Genomic DNA, 20809 nt, shown 5'->3' with positions numbered 1-20809 from the left:
TACAGTACAGTATTAGGGGTCTGTTTGGTAAGGGCAGGGTACAGTACAGTATTAGGGGGTCTGTTTGGTAGGGGCAGGGTACAGTACAGTATTAGGGGGTCTGTTTGGTAAGGGCAGGGTACAGTACAGTATTAGGGGGTCTGTTTGGTAAGGGCAGGGTACAACAGTACAGTATTAGGGGTCTGTTTGGTAAGGGCAGTACAGTACAGTATTAGGGGGTCTGTTTGGTAAGGGCAGGGTACAGTACAGTATTAGGGGGTCTGTTTGGTAAGGGCAGGGTACAGTACAGTATTAGGGGGTCTGTTTGGTAAGGGCAGGGTACAGTACAGTATTAGGGGGTCTGTTTGGTAAGGGCAGGGTACAGTACAGTATTAGGGGGTCTGTTTGGTAAGGGCAGGGTACAGTACAGTATTAGGGGGTCTGTTTGGTAAGGGCAGGGTACAGTACAGTACATTTAGGGGGTCTGTTTGGTAAGGGCAGGGTACAGTACAGTATTAGGGGTCTGTTTGGTAAGGGCAGGGTACAGTACAGTATTAGGGGGTCTGTTTGGTAAGGGCAGGGTACAGTACAGTACAGTTTAGGGGGTCTGTTTGGTAAGGGCAGGGTACAGTACAGTATTAGGGGGTCTGTTTGGTAAGGGCAGGGTACAGTACAGTACAGTATTAGGGGGTCTGTTTGGTAAGGGCAGGGTACAGTACAGTATTAGGGGGTCTGTTTGGTAAGGGCAGGGTACAGTACAGTATTAGGGGGTCTGTTTGGTAAGGGCAGGGTACAGTACAGTATTAGGGGGTCTGTTTGGTAAGGGCAGGGTACAGTACAGTATTAGGGGGTCTGTTTGGTAAGGGCAGGGTACAGTACAGTATTAGGGGGTCTGTTTGGTAAGGGCAGGGTACAGTACAGTATTAGGGGGTCTCTTTGGTAAGGGCAGGGTACAGTACAGTATTAGGGGGTCTGTTTGGTAAGGGCAGGGTACAGTACAGTACAGTATTAGGGGGTCTGTTTGGTAAGGGCAGGGTACAGTACAGTATTAGGGGGTCTGTTTGGTAAGGGCAGGGTACAGTACAGTACAGTATTAGGGGTCTGTTTGGTAAGGGCAGGGTACAGTATTAGGGGGTCTGTTTGGTAAGGGCAGGGTACAGTACAGTACAGTATTAGGGGGTCTGTTTGGTAAGGGCAGGGTACAGTACAGTACAGTATTAGGGGGTCTGTTTGGTAAGGGCAGGGTACAGTACAGTACAGTATTAGGGGGTCTGTTTGGTAAGGGCAGGGTACAGTACAGTACAGTATTAGGGGTCTGTTTGGTAAGGGCAGGGTACAGTACAGTACAGTATTAGGGGGTCTGTTTGGTAAGGGCAGGGTACAGTACAGTACAGTATTAGGGGGTCTGTTTGGTAAGGGCAGGGTACAGTACAGTACAGTATTAGGGGGTCTGTTTGGTTAGGGCAGGGTACAGTACAGTACAGTATTAGGGGGTCTGTTTGGTAAGGGCAGGGTACAGTACAGTATTAGGGGGTCTGTTTGGTAAGGGCAGGGTACAGTACAGTATTAGGGGGTCTGTTTGGTAAGGGCAGGGTACAGTACAGTATTAGGGGGTCTGTTTGGTAAGGGCAGGGTACAGTACAGTACAGTATTAGATGGTAGTTAACCCTCCTATCTGTCTCCAACACATAGACACAGTATGAAGGGCTGAGCAGAGACACAGAGAGATGTATAGGGGCCCAATCAATACCCCAGCCTGGATCCCTGTACAGCAAGCCAGGTCTGCATCCTAAATTGCACCCTATTTCCTATATAGTGCACTACTTTTGACCAGATGTATAGGGCTGTAGGGAATAGGGTGCCATTTGGGGACACAGGGCAGGTTAGTGTTCGGTGTTCTCTCCTCTTATTGAACCAGTCAACGACTCCTTTGGAACCGATGGGAATGAAGCAACGATCATTAACTTTCAGTTCCACAGATCATTTACGTTCGTTTAAACCGCTCAACCCATTTAGTTTGGACGTTGACAGAGACGGCCATTGTTTCACGACGCGAAACTCATTTATTTCCTCGAAATCAATAACTTGCTGACATCAGATAACGTTAATATATTAGCCATTTCTGAGACTCACTTAGATAACTCCTTTGATGATACAGCAGTACCAATACAAGGATATAACATCTATAAAAGAGACAGGAACGCTTATGGGGGAGGTGTTGCTGTATATTTTCAGAGCCATATCCCTGTAATGCTTATTTTTTTGTTTATTTTTTATTTCACCTTTATTTAACCAGGTAAGCCAGTTGAGAACAAGTTCTCATTTACAACTGCGACCTGGCCTTTATGTCAAGTGTTATTGAAGTGTTGTGGTTGCAGGTTGACTTGCCACATCTAAAGCCTTTTCTTTTGGGGTGTTGCTATAGGCCACCAAGTGCTAACAGTCAGTATCTAAATAATATGTGTGAAATGCTTGTATGTGATGGTTCCCCTGCTCAAGGACACTAAGGTAACCTGCCTAAATGACTACCGAACCGTAGCGCTCACATCTGTAGCCATGAAGTGCTTTGAAAGCCTGGTCATGGCTCACATGACTAAGCTAAGGATCCTGGGACTAAACACCTCCCTCTGCAACTGGATCCTGGACTTCCTGACGGGCCGCCCCCAAGGTGGTAAGGGTAGGTAACAACACATCTGCCACGCTGATCCTCAAAACGGGGGCCCCTCAGGGGTGCGTGCTCAGTCCCGTCCTGTACTCCCTGTTCACCCATGACTGCGTGGCCAGGCACGACTCCAACACCATCATTAAGTTTGCCGACGACACAACAGTGGTAGGCCTGATCAACGACAACGATGAGACAGCCTATAGGGGGGCCCCCGTGTTGAGGATCAGTGTGGCAGATGTGTTGTTACCTACCCTTACCACCTGGGGGCGGCCCGTCAGGAAGTCCAGGATCCAGTTGCAGAGGGAGGTGTTTAGTCCCAGGATCCTTAGCTTAGTGATGAGCTTAGAGGGCACTATGGTGTTGAATGCTGAGCTGTAGTCAATGAATAGCATTCTCACGTAGGTGTTCCTCTTGTCCAGGTGGGAAAGGGCAGTGTGGAGTGCAATAGAGATTGCATCATCTGTGGATCTGTTGGGGCGGTATGCAAATTGGAGTGGGTCTAGGGTTTCTGGGATAATGCTGTTGATGTGAGCCATGACCAGCCTTTCAAAGCACTTCATGGCTACAGACGTCAGTGCTACGGGTCGGTAGTCATTTAGGCAGGTTATCTTAGAGTCCTTGGGCACGGGGACTATGGTGGTCTGCTTGAAACATGTTGGTATTACAGACTCAGTCAGGGACATGTTGAAAATGTCAGTGAAGACACTTGCCAGTTGGTCAGCACATGCTTGGAGTACACGTCCTGGTAATCCGTCTGGCCCTGCGGCCTTGTGAATGTTGACCTGCTTAAAAGTCTTACTCACATCGGCTACGGAGAGCGTGATCACATAGTCATCCGGAACAGCTGGGGCTCTCATGCATGCTTCAGTGTTGCTTACCTCGAAGCGAGCATAGAAGTGGTTTAGCTCGTCTGGTAGGCTTGTGTCACTGGGCAGCTCGCGGCTGTGCTTCCCTTTGTAGTCTGTAATAGTTTTCAAGCCCTGCCACATCCGACGAGCGTCAGAGCCAGTGTAGTACGATTCAATCTTAGACCTGTATTGACTCTTTGCCTGTTTGATGGTTCGTCGGAGGTCATAGCGGGATTTCTTATAAGCGTCCGGGTTAGAGTCCCGTTCCTTGAAAGCGGCAGCTCTACCCTTTAGCTCAGTGCGGATGTTTCCTGTAATCCATGGCTTCTGGTTGGGGTATGTACGTACGGTCACTGTGGGGACGACATCATCGATGCACTTATTGATGAAGCCAGTGACTGATGTGGTGTACTCCTCAATGGTGTCTGAAGAATCCCGGAACATGTTCCAGTCTGTGCTAGCAAAACAGTCCTGTAGCTTAGCATCTGCGTCATCTGACCACTTTTTTATTAACCGAGTCACTGGTGCTTCCTGCTTTAGTTTTTTCTTATAAGCAGGAATCAGGAGGATAGAGTTATGGTCAGATTTGCCAAATGGAGGGCGAGGGAGAGCTTTGTATGCATCTCTGTGTGTGGAGTAAAGGTGGTCTAGAGTTTTTTTCCCTCTGGTTGCACATTTAACATGCTGGTAGAAATTAGGTAGAACAGATTTAAGTTTCCCTGCATTAAAGTCCCCGGCCACTAGGAGCGCTGCATCTGGATGAGCGTTTTCCTGTTGATTAATGGCCTTGTACAACTCATTCAGTGCAATCTTAATGCCAGCATTGGTTTGTGGTGGTAAATAGACAGCTATGAAAAATATAGATGAAAACTCTCTTGGTAAATAGTGTGGTCTACAGCTTATCATAAGATACTCTACCTCAGGCGAGCAAAACCTCGAGACTTCCTTAGTATTTGATTTTGTGCACCAGCTGTTGTTTACAAATATACACAGACCGCCACCCCTTGTCTTACCGGAGTCAGCCGTTCTGTCCTGCCGATGTAGCGTATAGCCTGCTAGCTGAATGTTATCATTGTCGTCATTCAGCCACGACTCGGTGAAACATAAGATATTACAGTTTTTTAATGTCCCGTTGGTAGGATAACCGTAATCTTAAGTCGTCCACTTTATTTTCAAAAGATTGAACGTTGGCTAATAGGATTGATGGAAGAGGCAGTTTACTCACTCGCCGTCGGATCCTTACAAGGCACCCCGATCTACGTCCACGATATCTCCGTCTCTTCCTCACGCGAATGACGGGGATTTGGGCCTTGTCGGGTGTCTGTATGATATCCTTCGCGGCCGCCTCGTTGAAGAAAAAATCTTCGTCCAATACGAGGTGAGTAATCGCTGTCCTGATATCCAGAAGCTCTTTTTGGTTATAAGAGACGATGGCAGAAACATTATGTACAAAATAAATTACAAATAACGCGGAAAAACACACATAATAGTACAATTGGTTAGAGGGCTGTAAAACGGCAGCCATCTTCTCCGGCGCTGTTTGTCGACCAAATACAATGCTATTTCTCTGTAAACAAATTAACAACAGACTTTCAGCACGCTTATAGGGAAGGGCACTCAACATGTACTGCACTGACACAAATGACTGATGATTGGTTGAAATAAATTGCTAATAAGAAGATTGTGGGAGCTGTACTGTTAGAATTTAAGTGCAGCCTTTGATATTATTGACCATAACCTGTTGTTGAGAAAACGTATGTGTTATGGCTTTTCAACCTCTGCCATATCATGGATTCAGAGCTATCTATCTAATAGAACTCAGACGGTTTTCTTTAATGGAAGCTTCTCTAATGTCAAACATGTAAAGTGTGGTGTACCGCAGGGCAGCTCTCTAGGCCCTCTACTCTTTTCTATTTTTACCAATGACCTGCCACTGGCATTAAACAAAGCATATGTGTCCATGTATGCTTATGATTCAACCATATACGCCTCAGCAACCACAGCTAAGGAAGTAACTGAAACCCTTTTTGGAATGGGTGACCAATAATGAACATCTCTAAAACTAAGAGCATTGTATTTGGTACAAATCATTCTCTAAGTTCTAGACCTCAGCTGAATCTGGTAATGAATGGTGTGGCTGTTGAACAAGTTGAGGAGACTAAATTACTTGGTGTTATCTTAGATTATAAACTGTCATGGTCAAAACATATAGATTCAATGGTTGTAAAGATGGGGAGAGGTCTGGCCGACAGGGCTCCAGTCAAATTTAAGCTAGTGCACTGCATAGGGAATAAGCTGTTTGCATAAGCTACGGTATCCTCCCGTACATACGGTTGGGTGGGGGGACAGCAGTTGAATGTTTGTCAAAGGAGTGAAGGCCAAGGAGTGCTGATAGTGGAAAACGTGGACTGTGTCATTGGCGATATGTGGGGTAGCTAGTGAGGGGTGTGTGTGTGTGTGTAGAGAGGAATTGTCTCTGGTTAATGGATGGTTGCAGCATGCTGCGGTGGGCCGGGGGGTGTCGGGAATGTGAATGGTGCAGAACAGGACAGGGAGAATATCGGAACTGTGTTTTGGGTTTCCTTTGTGGTTTGTGTGTCTTTGCGGCATTGGGGCACATGAGAGAGAGAGAGAGAGAGAGAGCGAGAGAGAGAGAGAGAGAGAGAGAGAGAGAGAGAGAGAGAGAGAGAGAGAGAGAGAGAGAGAGAGAGCAGAGAGAGAGAGAGAGAGAGAGAGAGAGAGAGAGAGAGAGAGAGAGAGAGAGAGAGAGAGAGAGAGAGAGAGAGAGAGAGAGAGAGAGAGAGAGAGAGAGAGAGAGAGAGAGAGAGAGAGGAACTTGGAGAAGAGTCCCCTAAGTAAGCTGGTCCTGGGGCTCTGTTCACAAACAGACCCCACAGAGCCCCAGGACAACAACACAATTAGACCCAACCAAATCATGAGAAAACAAAAAGAGAATTACTTGACACATTGGAAAGACACATATTTCCCTCAGATTACAGCGATCCACAAAGAATTTGAAAACAAACCCAATTTTGATAAACTCCCTTATCTACTGGGTGAAAAACCACAGTGTGCCATCACAGCTGCAAGATGTGTGACCTGTTGCCACAAGAAAAGGGCAACCAGTGAAGAACTAACACCATTGTAAATACAACCCATATTTATGTTTATTTATTTTCCCATTTGTACTTTAACTATTTGCACATTGTTACAACACTGTATATAGACATAATATGACATTTGAAACATCTTTATTCTTTTGAAACTTCTGAGTGTAATGTTTACTGTTAATATTTATTGTTTATTTCACTTTTGTTTACTATCTACTTCACTTGCTTTGGCAATGTTAACATACGTTTCCCATGCCAATAAAGTCCTTAAATTGAATTGAATTGAAATTGAAATTGAATTGAGAGAGGTTTTAATACAGCCTGTCACTGAGAGACATAGATCAGTGGATGTCAGAAGCTACCAGTTGAATCCCATACTGTAGAGTCACGTAGAGGGTTCTCTGACAATTCTTGTCAGTCATGCTGTCACCCTACACCCCGGAGCAACTGCTTTCATTCATTATTCCTCCTTCCCTGCATAAGGTTTCTCCCTGTCTGTCACCCGGGAGCAACCACTTCCTCATTTCTCCTTTCCTGTTACTCAGCCCTGCATAAGGTTTCTCCCTGTCTGTCACCCTGGAGCAACCACTTCCTCATTTCTCCTTTCCTGTTACTCAGCCCTGCATAAGGTTTCTCCCTGTCTGTCACCTGTCTGTCTCCCTGGAGCAACCACTTCCTCATTTCTCCTTTCCTGTTACTCAGCCCTGCATAAGGTTTCTCCCTGTCTGTCACCTGTCTGTCACCCTGGAGCAACCACTTCCTCATTTCTCCTTTCCTGTTACTCAGCCCTGCATAAGGTTTCTCCCTGTCTGTCACCTGTCTGTCACCCTGGAGCAACCACTTCCTCATTTCTCCTTTCCTGTTACTCAGCCCTGCATAAGGTTTCTCCCTGTCTGTCACCCCGGAGCAACCACTTCCTCATTTCTCCTTTCCTGTTACTCAGCCCTGCATAAGGTTTCTCCCTGTCTGTCACCTGTCTGTCACCCTGGAGCAACCACTTCCTCATTTCTCCTTTCCTGTTACTCAGCCCTGCTGAAGGTTTCTCCCTGTCTGTCACCTGTCTGTCACCCTGGAGCAACCACTTCCTCATTTCTCCTTTCCTGTTACTCAGCCCTGCATAAGGTTTCTCCCTGTCTGTCACCTGTCTGTCACCCCGGGAGCAACCACTTCCTCATTTCTCCTTTCCTGTTACTCAGCCCTGCATAAGGTTTCTCCCTGTCTGTCACCTGTCTGTCACCCGGGACCAACCACTTCCTCATTTCTCCTTTCCTGTTACTCAGCCCTGCATAAGGTTTCTCCCTGTCTGTCACCTGTCTGTCACCCCGGGACCAACCACTTCCTCATTTCTCCTTTCCTGTTACTCAGCCCTGCATAAGGTTTCCCCCTGTTTAAATACACTCTTAGAAAAAAGGGTTCTTCAGCTGTCCCCATAGGAGAGCCCTTTTTGCTTCCAGGTAGAACCCTTTTTGGTTCCAGGTAGAACTATTTTGGGTTCCATATAGAACCCTCTGGAAAGTGTTCTACATGGAACTCAAAAGGGTTCTTCAAAGGGTTCTCCTATGGAGACAGCTGAAGAACCCTTTTAGGTTCTAGATAACACCTTTTTTTCTAATAGTGTATAGCTCCTACAAATAGCTCAGGGATTCTTGAAAGTTGGAACAATCCTTAGCAGGAAAGAAAATTATAGTTGAAAGAATAAAAAGGTTGTTGCATTATTTGAGATACAAAATTACATTTAGGGGAATTTTATAAAGGAAAAGATTTGCTTTTGGAATTTTCAAAATATTTTCAATATTATTAATTTCCTATGTCTGCTCGGTGCCCGGAGATGGCCTTGTCCGGAGCAAAGGATCCCAATTTCAAACTCTCCAAAAAAGTGTTTAAAATTCTAAAAACTGGCAATAATGAATATTAACTGAAAAATAATATTATGTAGTCTCTTGCAATAGCCCTCTCTGACTTTTCCCCCAAAACTGTAACACACTATACCATACATTTTAGTCATTTAGCAGATGCTCTTATCCAGAGCGACTTACAGGAGCAATTAGGGTTAAGTGCCTTGCTCAAGGGCACATCGACAGAATTTTCACCTAGTCAGCATGGGGATTAGAACCAGCAACCTTTCGGTTACTGGCACAACACTCTTAACCAATAAGCTACCTGCCGCCCACTATACTATACCACCATATACATTTAAGTCATTTAGCAGACGCTCTTATCCAGAGCGACTTACATGCATGCATTCTTTTTTTCATACTGGCCCCCCGTGGGAATCGAACCCACAACCCTGGCGTTGCAAACACCATGCTATACCAACTGAGCTACATCCCTGCCGGCCATTCCCTCCCCTACCCTGGACGACGCTGGGCCAATTGCGCGCCGCCCCATGGGTCTCCTGGTCGCGGCCGGCTACGACAGAGCCTGGATTCAAACCAGTGCCTTAGACCACTGCGCCACTCGGGGTACACCATACTATACCATACCATACTATACTATACCATGCCATACCATACCATATCATATCATACCATACTATACCATACTATACTATACCATACCATACCATACCATACTATACCATACCATACCATACCATACCATACCATATCATATCATATCATATCATATCATATCATATTTTATTTTATTTATTTTTTAGTCATTTAGCAGACGCTCTTATCCAGAGCGACTTACAGGAGCAATTAGGGTTAAGTGCCTTGCTCAAGGGCACAGACAGATTTTTCACCTAGTCGGCTCGGGGATTAGAACCAGCAACCTTTCGGTTACTGGCACAACGCTCTTAACCACTAAGCTACCTGCTGCCCCATCATATCATATCATATCATATCATATCATATCATATCATATCATATCATATCATATCATATCATATCATACCATACCATACCATACCATACCATACCATACCATACCATACCATACCATACCATACCATACCATACCATACCATGACTGGTTGTGTTCATGCCACAATAAAATGTAATCCATTTAAATGCCGTCTGTACTATTAGGCCCATCCTTATAATAGATGTTTTCAGTCCCCCCCAAATGTCCCGGTATAATCCCCCCTAAATGTCCCGGTATAATCCCCCCAAATGTCCCGGTATAATTCCCTCCAAATGTCCCGGTATAATCCCCCCAAATGTCCCGGTATAATTCCCCCCAAATGTCCCGGTATAATTCCCCCCAAATGTCCCGGTATAATTCTCCCTTTGGCTCAGTCACAGTCAGCGTTTTGATCACGCTCTGTGTTGCTAAGGTATGTTTCTGTTCCTCATGGCATGCATTTGGATAAGCACTTCCATTTACCCTGCTGTTTATTCTGAACCTGCACGCATGCACACACACACACACAACACACACACACACACACACACACACACACACACACACACACACACACACACACACACACACACACACACACACACACACACACACACACACCGACACACCAGAGAGAGCAATGTCCAGGCAGGACGCAGGCTAAGGCTGTAACATATTCAAGGTCTTAGTGTAACATCTATTCTCACACCATTCCCTCATCAAAGAGCTACGCCATCCACAGAGGGCCAGAGAGGTGGCTGATGTGGTAGGTGATGGCAGGGTGATGGCAGAGCTATGCCATCCACAGAAGGCCAGAGAGGTGGCTGATGTGGTAGGTGATGTGGACTGTGTCAGTCCCGAAAAAAGAGAAAATGTTGACAGACGTGAGTCTCAGGTAGCCTACTAAAACCCTCCTTCCCTCCCCCCATCCTTACTTCCTACAACCCTCCCTCCCTCCTTACTCCCTCCCTCCCTCCCTACTGTATCCCTCCCTCCCTCCCTCCCTCCCTCCCTACTCCCTCCCTCCCTCCCTCCATGCCCAGCCTCCCCAGGTGTTGAGAGTCTGACAATGGTGCTAACTTTACAACAGTGCAGAGTGCACTTTACACATCCTAGGAGATTGCTGTGAGAATACCTCTGGTAGTACTGAGCAGGTCATGTTGGACCGGAGCTTTGGTTAGACGAGGGTGATTTGACAGTGTACAGTCAGGGATAACTTCCCAGTACGTCTTTAAAAAATATATATATTTCTGGATTTGACACTTTTTTTTTTTTGATTTCCTTTTTTATATTGAATATTGCGTTGTTGAGGAATAGCTTTCAAGGCAGCATTTCGATGTACTGTTTACACCTGCTGTATCCTGTGCACCTGACAAATTTTACATTTACATTTACATTTACGTCATTTAGCAGACGCTCTTATCCAGAGCGACTTACAAATAGGTGCATTCACCCTATAGCCAGTGGGTTAACCACTTTCCAATAAATTTTATTTTTGTTTGTTTTTATATATAATTTATTTTTATTATTTTTTTTTTTTTTTTTAGGGGGTGTAGAAGGATTACTTTATCCTATCCCAGGTATTCCTTAAAGAGGTGGGGTTTCAAATGCCTCCGGAAGGTGGTGAATAAATAAATGTTGATTTGATTTGATCTTCTTAATCTTGTTCGATCTTTGATTATTATTATTTTTGATCTTCTTTGAACTTCTTAGCCAACTTCTTTACCTCGCTGCATTGTCTTTTTTACGCGACGCTTGTCCCTCAACAGACAGCGCAGATGATTCATCGCTTTATATAAGGTAAGACAATTACCGCAGCATTCATGGACAGTAAACTGTCTGGGCGGCACAGGGCATACTGCACAGACCAGAGCCATGTTATAGTGATGGAGAGGTGCCAGACCAGAGCCCTGTTATAGAGATGGAGAGGTGCCAGACCAGAGCCCTGTTATAGAGATGGAGAGGTGCCAGACCAGAGCCCTGTTATAGAGATGGAGAGGTGCCAGACCAGAGCCCTGTTATAGTGATGGAGAGGTGCCAGACCAGAGCCCTGTTATAGTGATGGAGAGGTGCCAGACCAGAGCCCTGTTATAGTGATGGAGAGGTGCCAGACCAGAGCCCTGTTATAGTGATGGAGAGGTGCCAGACCAGAGCCCTGTTATAGTGATGGAGAGGTGCCAGACCAGAGCCCTGTTATAGTGATGGAGAGGTGCCAGACCAGAGCCCTGTTATAGTGATGGAGAGGTGCCAGACCAGAGCCCTGTTATAGTGATGGAGAGGTGCCAGACCAGAGCCCTGTTATAGTGATGGAGAGGTGCCAGACCAGAGCCCTGTTATAGTGATGGAGAGGTGCCAGACCAGACCCATGTTATAGAGATGGAGAGGTGCCAGACCAGAGCCCTGTTATAGTGATGGAGAGGTGAGGAATATCTTTGAATACTCCACAGCACGAGGGCCGTCACCAGACCAGAGCCCTGTTAGATGGAGAGGTGAGGAATATCTTTGAATACTCCACAGCACGAGGGCCGTCACCAGACCAGTCCCCTGTTAGATGGAGAGGAGAGGTTGCTGAGGTTGTCAGACTTCTCCCCCCTCCCCCTCCCCCTCCCCCTCCCCCTCCCCCTCATCTGGCCTTCGGTTTTGGGTTGGCTTGGGTTAATGTTACAAAGCAAGCTCATCAGTTCTATCCATAAATATCCCCTTCCCATAAATGGGGCTGGTTCTGTGTCAGCGTGATATACAGTGAGGGAAAAAAAGTTTTTGATCCCCTACTGATTTTGTATGTTTGCCCACTGAAAAATAAATGATCAGTCTATAATTTTAATGGCAGGTTTATTTGAACAGTGAGAGACAGAATAACAACAAAAAAATCCAGAAAAACGCATGTGTCACAATAGCTGATGTGGATGCGGTGTAGGAGTCAGGCGCAGGACACAGAGGCTCAGTCAAAACGACTTTACTCAGACTGAATAGAGAACAAAATCAAACGGCCTCGAAAACACAGGAGGCAAAACGATTACGCAACACAGTGCGTAAAATACTCGTTCCACAATAAGAACGTACAGAGACACCAACGGACAGGCGGACAATCACACACAACTGCAAACAAAACTAAAGGAAACTTATAGGTGACCTAATCAATACATAACATGAAACAGGTGCACTAACAAGACAAGACCAAACAAACATCGAGACATCAAGCGGTAGTAGCTAGTACTCCGGGGACGACGAACCCCGAAGCCTGCCCGAACAAGGAGGAGGAGCAGTCTCGGCGGAATTCGTGACAGCATGTCAAAAATGTTATAAATTGATTTGCATTTTAATGAGGGAAATAAGTATTTGACACCCTCTCAATCAGAAAGATCTGATTGATTGATTGCTTCTGTGGACAGGTGTCTTTTATACAGGTAACAAGCTGAGATTAGGAGCACACTCTTAAAGGGAGTGCTCCTAATCTCAGTTTGTTACCTGTATAAAAGACACCTGTCCACAGAAGCAATCAATCAATCAGATTCCAAACTCTCCACCATGGCCAAGACCAAAGAGCTCTCCAAGGATCTCAGGGACAAGATTGTAAACCTACACAAGGCTGGAATGGGCTACAAGACCATCGCCAAGCAGCTTGGTGAGAAGGTGACAACAGTTGGTGCGATTATTCGCAAATGGAAGAAACAGACAAGAACTGTCAATCTCCCTCGGCCTGGGGCTCCATGCAAGATCTCACCTCGTGGAGTTGCAATGATCATGAGAACGGTGAGGAATCAGCCCAGAACTACACGGGAGGATCTTGTCAATGATCCCAAGGCAGCTGGGACCATAGTCACCAAGAAAACAATTGGTAACACACTACGCCGTGAAGGACTGAAATCCTGCAGCGCCCGCAAGGTCCCCCTGCTCAAGAAAGCACATATACAGGGCCATCTGAAGTTTGCCAATGAACATCTGAATGATTCAGAGGAGAACTGGGTGAAAGTGTTGTGGTCAGATAAGACCAAAATGGAGCTCTTTGGCATCAACTCAACTCGCCGTGTTTGGAGGAGGAGGAATGCTGCCTATGACCCAAAGAACACCATCCCCACCGTCAAACATGGAGGTAGAAACATTATGCTTTGGGGGGTTTTTTCTGCTAAGGGGATAGGACAACTTCACCGCATCAAAGGGACGATGGACGGGGCCATGTACCGTCAAATCTTGGGTGAGAACCTCCTTCCCTCAGCCAGGGCATTGAAAATGGGTCGTGGATGGGTATTCCAGCATGACAATGACCCAAAACACACGGCCAAGGCAACAAAGGAGTGGCTCAAGAAGAAGCACATTAAGGTCCTGGAGTGGCCTAGCCAGTCTCCAGACCTTAATCCCATAGAAAATCTGTGGAGGGAGCTAAAGATTTGAGTTGCCAAACGTCAGCCTCGAAACCTTAATGACTTGGAGAAGATCTGCAAAGAGGAGTGGAACAAAATCCCTCTTGAGATGTGTGCAAACCTGGTGGCCAACTACAAGAAACGTCTGACCTCTGTGATTGCCAACAAGGGTTTTGCCACCAAGTACTAAGTCATGTTTTGCAGCGGGGTCAAATACTTATTTCCCTCTTTAAAATGCAAATCAATTGATAACATTGGATTTTTTTTGTTGTTATTCTGTCTCTCACTGTTCAAATAAACCTACCATTAAAATTATAGACTGATCATGTCTTTGTCAGTGGGCAAATGTACAAAATCAGCAGGGGATCAAATACTTGTTTCCCTCACTGTATGAGGTGGTACGGTATGCTATGTACACAGAGCAGCACACACACACACACACACAAACACACACACACACACTAGGTACACAGAGCAGCCAGTGACTGACCGACCTGGACATTAACCAGTAGAATGCCTTTCACTCTAAACCAGATTTGGTGCATAGTGAATGAAGCAGCGAAAAAGAGTCTGCATCCCTAATAGGGCTGTGCCTATGGGCCCTGGTCAAAAGTAGTGCACTATGTAGGGAATAGGGTGCCATTTGGGATGCATCCCGAGCCTCAGTACTAGCTAGGTGTTATGTTCTGTTAGTGTAGAGACAGCTAGCTAGGTGTTAGTGTAGAGGCAGCTAGCTAGGTGTTATGTTCTGTTAGTGTAGAGACAGCTAGCTAGGTGTTAGTGTAGAGGCAGCTAGCTAGGTGTTAGTGTAGAGGCAGCTAGCTAGGTGTTAGTGTAGAGACAGCTAGCTAGGGGTTGTGTTCTGTTAGTGTAGAGACAGCTAGCTAGGTGTTATGTTAGTGTAGAGGCAGCTAGCTAGGTGTTATGTTCTGTTAGTGTAGAGACAGCTAGCTAGGTGTTAGTGTAGAGGCAGCTAGCTAGGTGTTAGTGTAGAGACAGCTAGCTAGGTGTTATGTTATGTTAGTGTAGAGGCAGCTAGCTAGGTGTTATGTTCTGTTAGTGTAGAGACAGCTAGCTAGGTGTTATGTTCTGTTAGTGTAGAGACAGCTAGCTAGGTGTTAGTGTAGAGGCAGCTAGCTAGGTGTTATGTTCTGTTAGTGTAGAGACAGCTAGCTAGGTGTTAGTGTAGAGACAGCTAGCTAGGTGTTAGTGTAGAGACAGCTAGCTAGGTGTTATGTTATGTTAGTGTAGAGGCAGCTAGCTAGGTGTTATGTTCTGTTAGTGTAGAGACAGCTAGCTAGGTGTTAGTGTAGAGACAGCTAGCTAGGTGTTAGTGTAGAGGCAGCTAGCTAGGTGTTAGTGTAGAGACAGCTAGCTAGGTGTTATGTTATGTTAGTGTAGAGGCAGCTAGCTAGGTGTTAGTGTAGAGGCAGCTAGCTAGGTGTTAGTGTAGAGGCAGCTAGCTAGGTGTTAGTGTAGAGACAGCTAGCTAGGTGTTATGTTCTGTTAGTGTAGAGGCAGCTAGCTAGGTGTTAGTGTAGAGGCAGCTAGCTAGGTGTTATGTTCTGTTAGTGTAGAGGCAGCTAGCTAGGTGTTATGTTATGTTAGTGTAGAGGCAGCTAGCTAGGTGTTATGTGCTGTTAGTGTAGAGGCAGCTAGCTAGGTGTTAGTGTAGAGGCAGCTAGCTAGGTGTTGTGTTCTGTCAGTGTAGAGGCAGCTAGCTAGGTGTTATGTTCTGTTAGTGTAGAGACAGCTAGCTAGGTGTTAGTGTAGAGACAGCTAGCTAGGTGTTAGTGTAGAGGCAGCTAGCTAGGTGTTAGTGTAGAGACAGCTAGCTAGGGGTTGTGTTCTGTTAGTGTAGAGACAGCTAGCTAGGTGTTGTGTTCTGTCAGTGTAGAGGCAGCTAGCTAGGTGTTATGTTCTGTTAGTGTAGAGGCAGCTAGCTAGGTGTTATGTTCTGTTAGTGTAGAGGCAGCTAGCTAGGTGTTAGTGTAGAGGCAGCTAGCTAGGTGTTATGTTCTGTTAGTGTAGAGGCAGCTAGCTAGGTGTTATGTTCTGTTAGTGTAGAGGCAGCTAGCTAGGTGTTAGTGTAGAGGCAGCTAGCTAGGTGTTGTGTTCTGTCAGTGTAGAGGCAGCTAGCTAGGTGTTATGTTCTGTTAGTGTAGAGACAGCTAGCTAGGTGTTAGTGTAGAGACAGCTAGCTAGGTGTTAGTGTAGAGGCAGCTAGCTAGGTGTTAGTGTAGAGACAGCTAGCTAGGTGTTATGTTCTGTTAGTGTAGAGGCAGCTAGCTAGGTGTTAGTGTAGAGGCAGCTAGCTAGGTGTTGTGTTCTGTTAGTGTAGAGACAGCTAGCTAGGTGTTAGTGTAGAGGCAGCTAGTTAGGTGTTAGTGTAGAGGCAGCTAGCTAGGTGTTAGTGTAGAGACAGCTAGCTAGGTGTTATGTTCTGTTAGTGTAGAGGCAGCTAGCTAGGTGTTGTGTTCTGTCAGTGTAGAGGCAGCTAGCTAGGTGTTAGTGTAGAGACAGCTAGCTAGGTGTTAGTGTAGAGACAGCTAGCTAGGTGTTATGTTATGTTAGTGTAGAGGCAGCTCGCTAGGTGTTATGTTCTGTTAGTGTAGAGACAGCTAGCTAGGTGTTAGTGTAGAGACAGCTAGCTAGGTGTTAGTGTAGAGGCAGCTAGCTAGGTGTTAGTGTAGAGACAGCTAGCTAGGTGTTATGTTATGTTAGTGTAGAGGCAGCTAGCTAGGTGTTAGTGTAGAGGCAGCTAGCTAGGTGTTAGTGTAGAGGCAGCTAGCTAGGTGTTAGTGTAGAGACAGCTAGCTAGGTGTTATGTTCTGTTAGTGTAGAGGCAGCTAGCTAGGTGTTTAGTGTAGAGGCAGCTAGCTAGGTGTTATGTTCTGTTAGTGTAGAGGCAGCTAGCTAGGTGTTATGTTATGTTAGTGTAGAGGCAGCTAGCTAGGTGTTATGTGCTGTTAGTGTAGAGGCAGCTAGCTAGGTGTTGTGTTCTGTCAGTGTAGAGGCAGCTAGCTAGGTGTTATGTTCTATTAGTGTAGAGACAGCTAGCTAGGTGTTAGTGTAGAGACAGCTAGCTAGGTGTTAGTGTAGAGACAGCTAGCTAGGTGTTAGTGTAGAGGCAGCTAGCTAGGTGTTAGTGTAGAGACAGCTAGCTAGGGGTTGTGTTCTGTTAGTGTAGAGACAGCTAGCTAGGTGTTGTGTTCTGTCAGTGTAGAGGCAGCTAGCTAGGTGTTATGTTCTGTTAGTGTAGAGGCAGCTAGCTAGGTGTTATGTTCTGTTAGTGTAGAGGCAGCTAGCTAGGTGTTAGTGTAGAGACAGCTAGCTAGGTGTTAGTGTAGAGGCAGCTAGCTAGGTGTTATGTTCTGTTAGTGTAGAGGCAGCTAGCTAGGTGTTATGTTCTGTTAGTGTAGAGGCAGCTAGCTAGGTGTTAGTGTAGAGGCAGCTAGCTAGGTGTTAGTGTTCTGTCAGTGTAGAGGCAGCTAGCTAGGTGTTATGTTCTGTCAGTGTAGAGGCAGCTAGCTAGGTGTTATGTTCTGTTAGTGTAGAGACAGCTAGCTAGGTGTTAGTGTAGAGACAGCTAGCTAGGTGTTAGTGTAGAGGCAGCTAGCTAGGTGTTAGTGTAGAGACAGCTAGCTAGGTGTTATGTTCTGTTAGTGTAGAGGCAGCTAGCTAGGTGTTGTGTTCTGTTAGTGTAGAGACAGCTAGCTAGGTGTTAGTGTAGAGGCAGCTAGCTAGGTGTTAGTGTAGAGGCAGCTAGCTAGGTGTTAGTGTAGAGACAGCTAGCTAGGTGTTATGTTCTGTTAGTGTAGAGGCAGCTAGCTAGGTGTTGTGTTCTGTCAGTGTAGAGGCAGCTAGCTAGGTGTTATGTTCTGTTAGTGTAGAGACAGCTAGCTAGGTGTTGTGTTCTGTCAGTGTAGAGGCAGCTAGCTAGGTGTTATGTTCTGTTAGTGTAGAGACAGCTAGCTAGGTGTTGTGTTCTGTCAGTGTAGAGGCAGCTAGCTAGGTGTTGTGTTCTGTCAGTGTAGAGGCATGTGTCGTGTGTTGACAACCCAGTGACAGGTGCAACATGCAGTCACTCCTCTAAGTATAGAAACACCCAGTCTGAGTTGAAGCCTTCCCCCCTCTCTCTCTCTCTCTCTCCAGGAAGCATCAGATTCAAGGGCAGGGCATGCTGGGCTGACACTGGAGCATACTTACTGTAAACCGGCGAACCGCCTGGGGGAGTTTACAGAGGTGTGGGGTATCAGAGTGGTTCTATGTAGGGTGGACGACGAGGGAGAACTTTTTCGGTCCGTTACAATAAATTAAATATTGTGCTTTTAATTATGTAACTATTGGGCCAATAAAGGTATTTTTTTTAATTTGAAAAATATGTCTCTCTCCCTCTGTCTCTCTCTTTAACTCTCTCAATTCAATTTAAAGGGGCTTTATTGGCATGGGAAACACGTGTTTACATTGCCAAAGCAAGTAAAAATGTTTACAATAAACAAAAGCGAGAAGAAACAAAACAACATCAACAAAAAACTATCCGAATTTAGATTTTTCAGAGGGGACTCTTTGTGATGGAATGTGTGGGCATCGCTTCCTTTTAGGTGGTTATAGAATTTAACAGCTCTTTTCTGGATTTTGATAAATAGCGGGTATACTGTTGTCATAATTCTGCTCTGCAAGCATTGTTTGGAGTTTTGCGCTTTACACAAAGTATATTTTTGCAGAATTCTTCACGCAGAGTCTCAATTGGGTGGTTGTCCCATTTTGTGAATTCTTGGTTGGTGATTGGACATAGAGGACAGTGGGTTCGATAACTGATTGAAGTACTTTTATCCAGATCCTAATTGGTATGTCGAGTTTTATGTTACTTTTGATGGCGCTGAAGGCCCTTCTTGCCTCGTCTCTGAGATCGTTCACAGCCTTGTGGAAGTTACATGTCGGTGTTGATGTTTAGGCAGAGGTAGCTGTAGTTCTTTGTGTGCTCTAGGGCAACGGTGTCTAGATGGAATTTGTATTTGTTGTCTTGGCTACTGGACCTTTTTTGGAACACCATTATTTTTGTCTTAATGAGATTCACAAGTCTGACAGAATCTGTGCAGAAGATCTAGGTGCTGCTGTAGGCCCTCCTTGGTTGGAGACAGAAGCACCAGATCATCAGCAAACAGTAGACATTTGACTTCAGAATCTAGTAGGGTGAGGCCGGGTGCTGCAGACTGTTCTAGTGCCCTCGGCAATTCATTGATATACAGTTAAAATCTGAAGTTTACATACACTTAGGTTGGAGTCAATAAAACTCGTTTTTCAACCACTCCACAAATTTCTTGTTAACAAACTATCGTTTTGGCAAGTCGGTTAGGACATCTACTTTGTGCATGACACAAGTAATTTTTCCAACAATTGTTTACAGACAGATTATTTCTCTTATAATTCACTGTATCACAAATCCAGTGGGTCAGAAGTTTACATACACTAAGTTGACTGTGCCTTTAAACAGCTTGGAAAATTCCAGAAAATCCAAAGAAATCAGCCAAGAAACAATTGTAGACCTCCACAAGTCTGGTTCATCCTTGGGAGCAATTTCCAAACACCTGAAGGTACCACGTTCATCTGTAAAAACAATAGTACGCAAGTATAAACACCATGGGACCACTCAGCCGTCATACCGCTCAGGAAGGAGACGCGTTCTGTCTCCTAGAGATGAACGTACTTTGGTGCAAATCAATCCCAGAACAACAGCAAAGGACATTGTGAAGATGCTGGAGGAAACAGGTACAAAAGTATCTACTGTATATCCACAGTAAAACGAGTCCTATATCGACATAACCAGAAAGGCCGCTCAGCAAGGAAGAAGCCACTGCTCCAAAACCGACATAAAAAAGTCAGACTACGGTTTGCAACTGCACATGGGGACAAAGATCGTACTTTTTGGAGAAATGTCCTCTGGTCTGATGAAACAAAAATAGAACTGTTTGGCCATAATGACCATCGTTATGTTTGGAGGAAAAAGGGGGTGGGTTGCAAGCCGAAGAGCACCATCCCAACCGTGAAGCACGGTGGTGACAGCATCATGCTGTGGGGGTGCTTTGCTGCAGGAGGGACTGGTGCACTTCACAAAATAGATGGCATCATGAGGAAGGAAAATTATGTGGATATATTGAAGCAACATCTCAAGACATCAGTCAGGAAGTTAAAGCTTGGTCGCAAATGGGTCTTCCAAATGGACAATGACCCCAAGCATACTTCCAAAGTTGTGGCAAAATGGCTTAAGGACAACAAAGTCAAGGTATTGGAGTGGCCATCACAAAGTCCTGACCTCGATCCTATAAAAAATGACACCTACATAAGAGTGTCAAAACCCACATTTATTAAAATTAGTTTTTTCCCTGCCAAGAAGTTTCCTTTCGTTTGAAAGTTTGTCTTTTAAATCCTTTGTTTTTGTTGTATTAAAATCTTTACAGTCATGTTTTTTTCATAATATTTTAAAGTGGAACTGACAGCGTTTTAACTATTTTTTTTTTTTTTTTTTTTAACTACTTGGCAGATATGAAACATGATATGAAATGAGATATACTTGGCAGATATGAAACAAACAGACAATCATAATGTCAGTCATAAATATCAAATTCCCAGTTTATGCTACAAAACCAACTTTATATGTGGTTTTAAAAAATAGGTTCTATGTGACTCAACATTCCATGACGTACACTAAGGAATTGTTGGCAGAATAGATGGATGCAGTTCAATGCATTATTATTACACTTCACCAATACATTTCTTGCTACTCCAAAACATATTGCTATCAGGTTATAAGTCACAGCTGGCCTGGTACATTGTTTGCAGCCTCCATTCGGGATGCACTGTTTCAGTTTCATTGGCTCAATATTTTGGACAAAAACTGACTAATTTAACTAAGGCTGGGAATGTCAATACAATCAAACTAGCAAGGGCAATGATCACAAGTCAGTCATAACGTAGCTAATAGGCTAGCGTATCTAT

Source organism: Coregonus clupeaformis, unplaced genomic scaffold, assembly GCF_020615455.1.
Source record: "Coregonus clupeaformis isolate EN_2021a unplaced genomic scaffold, ASM2061545v1 scaf1367, whole genome shotgun sequence".
Lineage (NCBI taxonomy): Eukaryota > Metazoa > Chordata > Actinopteri > Salmoniformes > Salmonidae > Coregonus > Coregonus clupeaformis.
The sequence above is the reverse complement of the archived record's forward strand: the minus strand, read 5'-3'. Positions refer to the sequence as shown.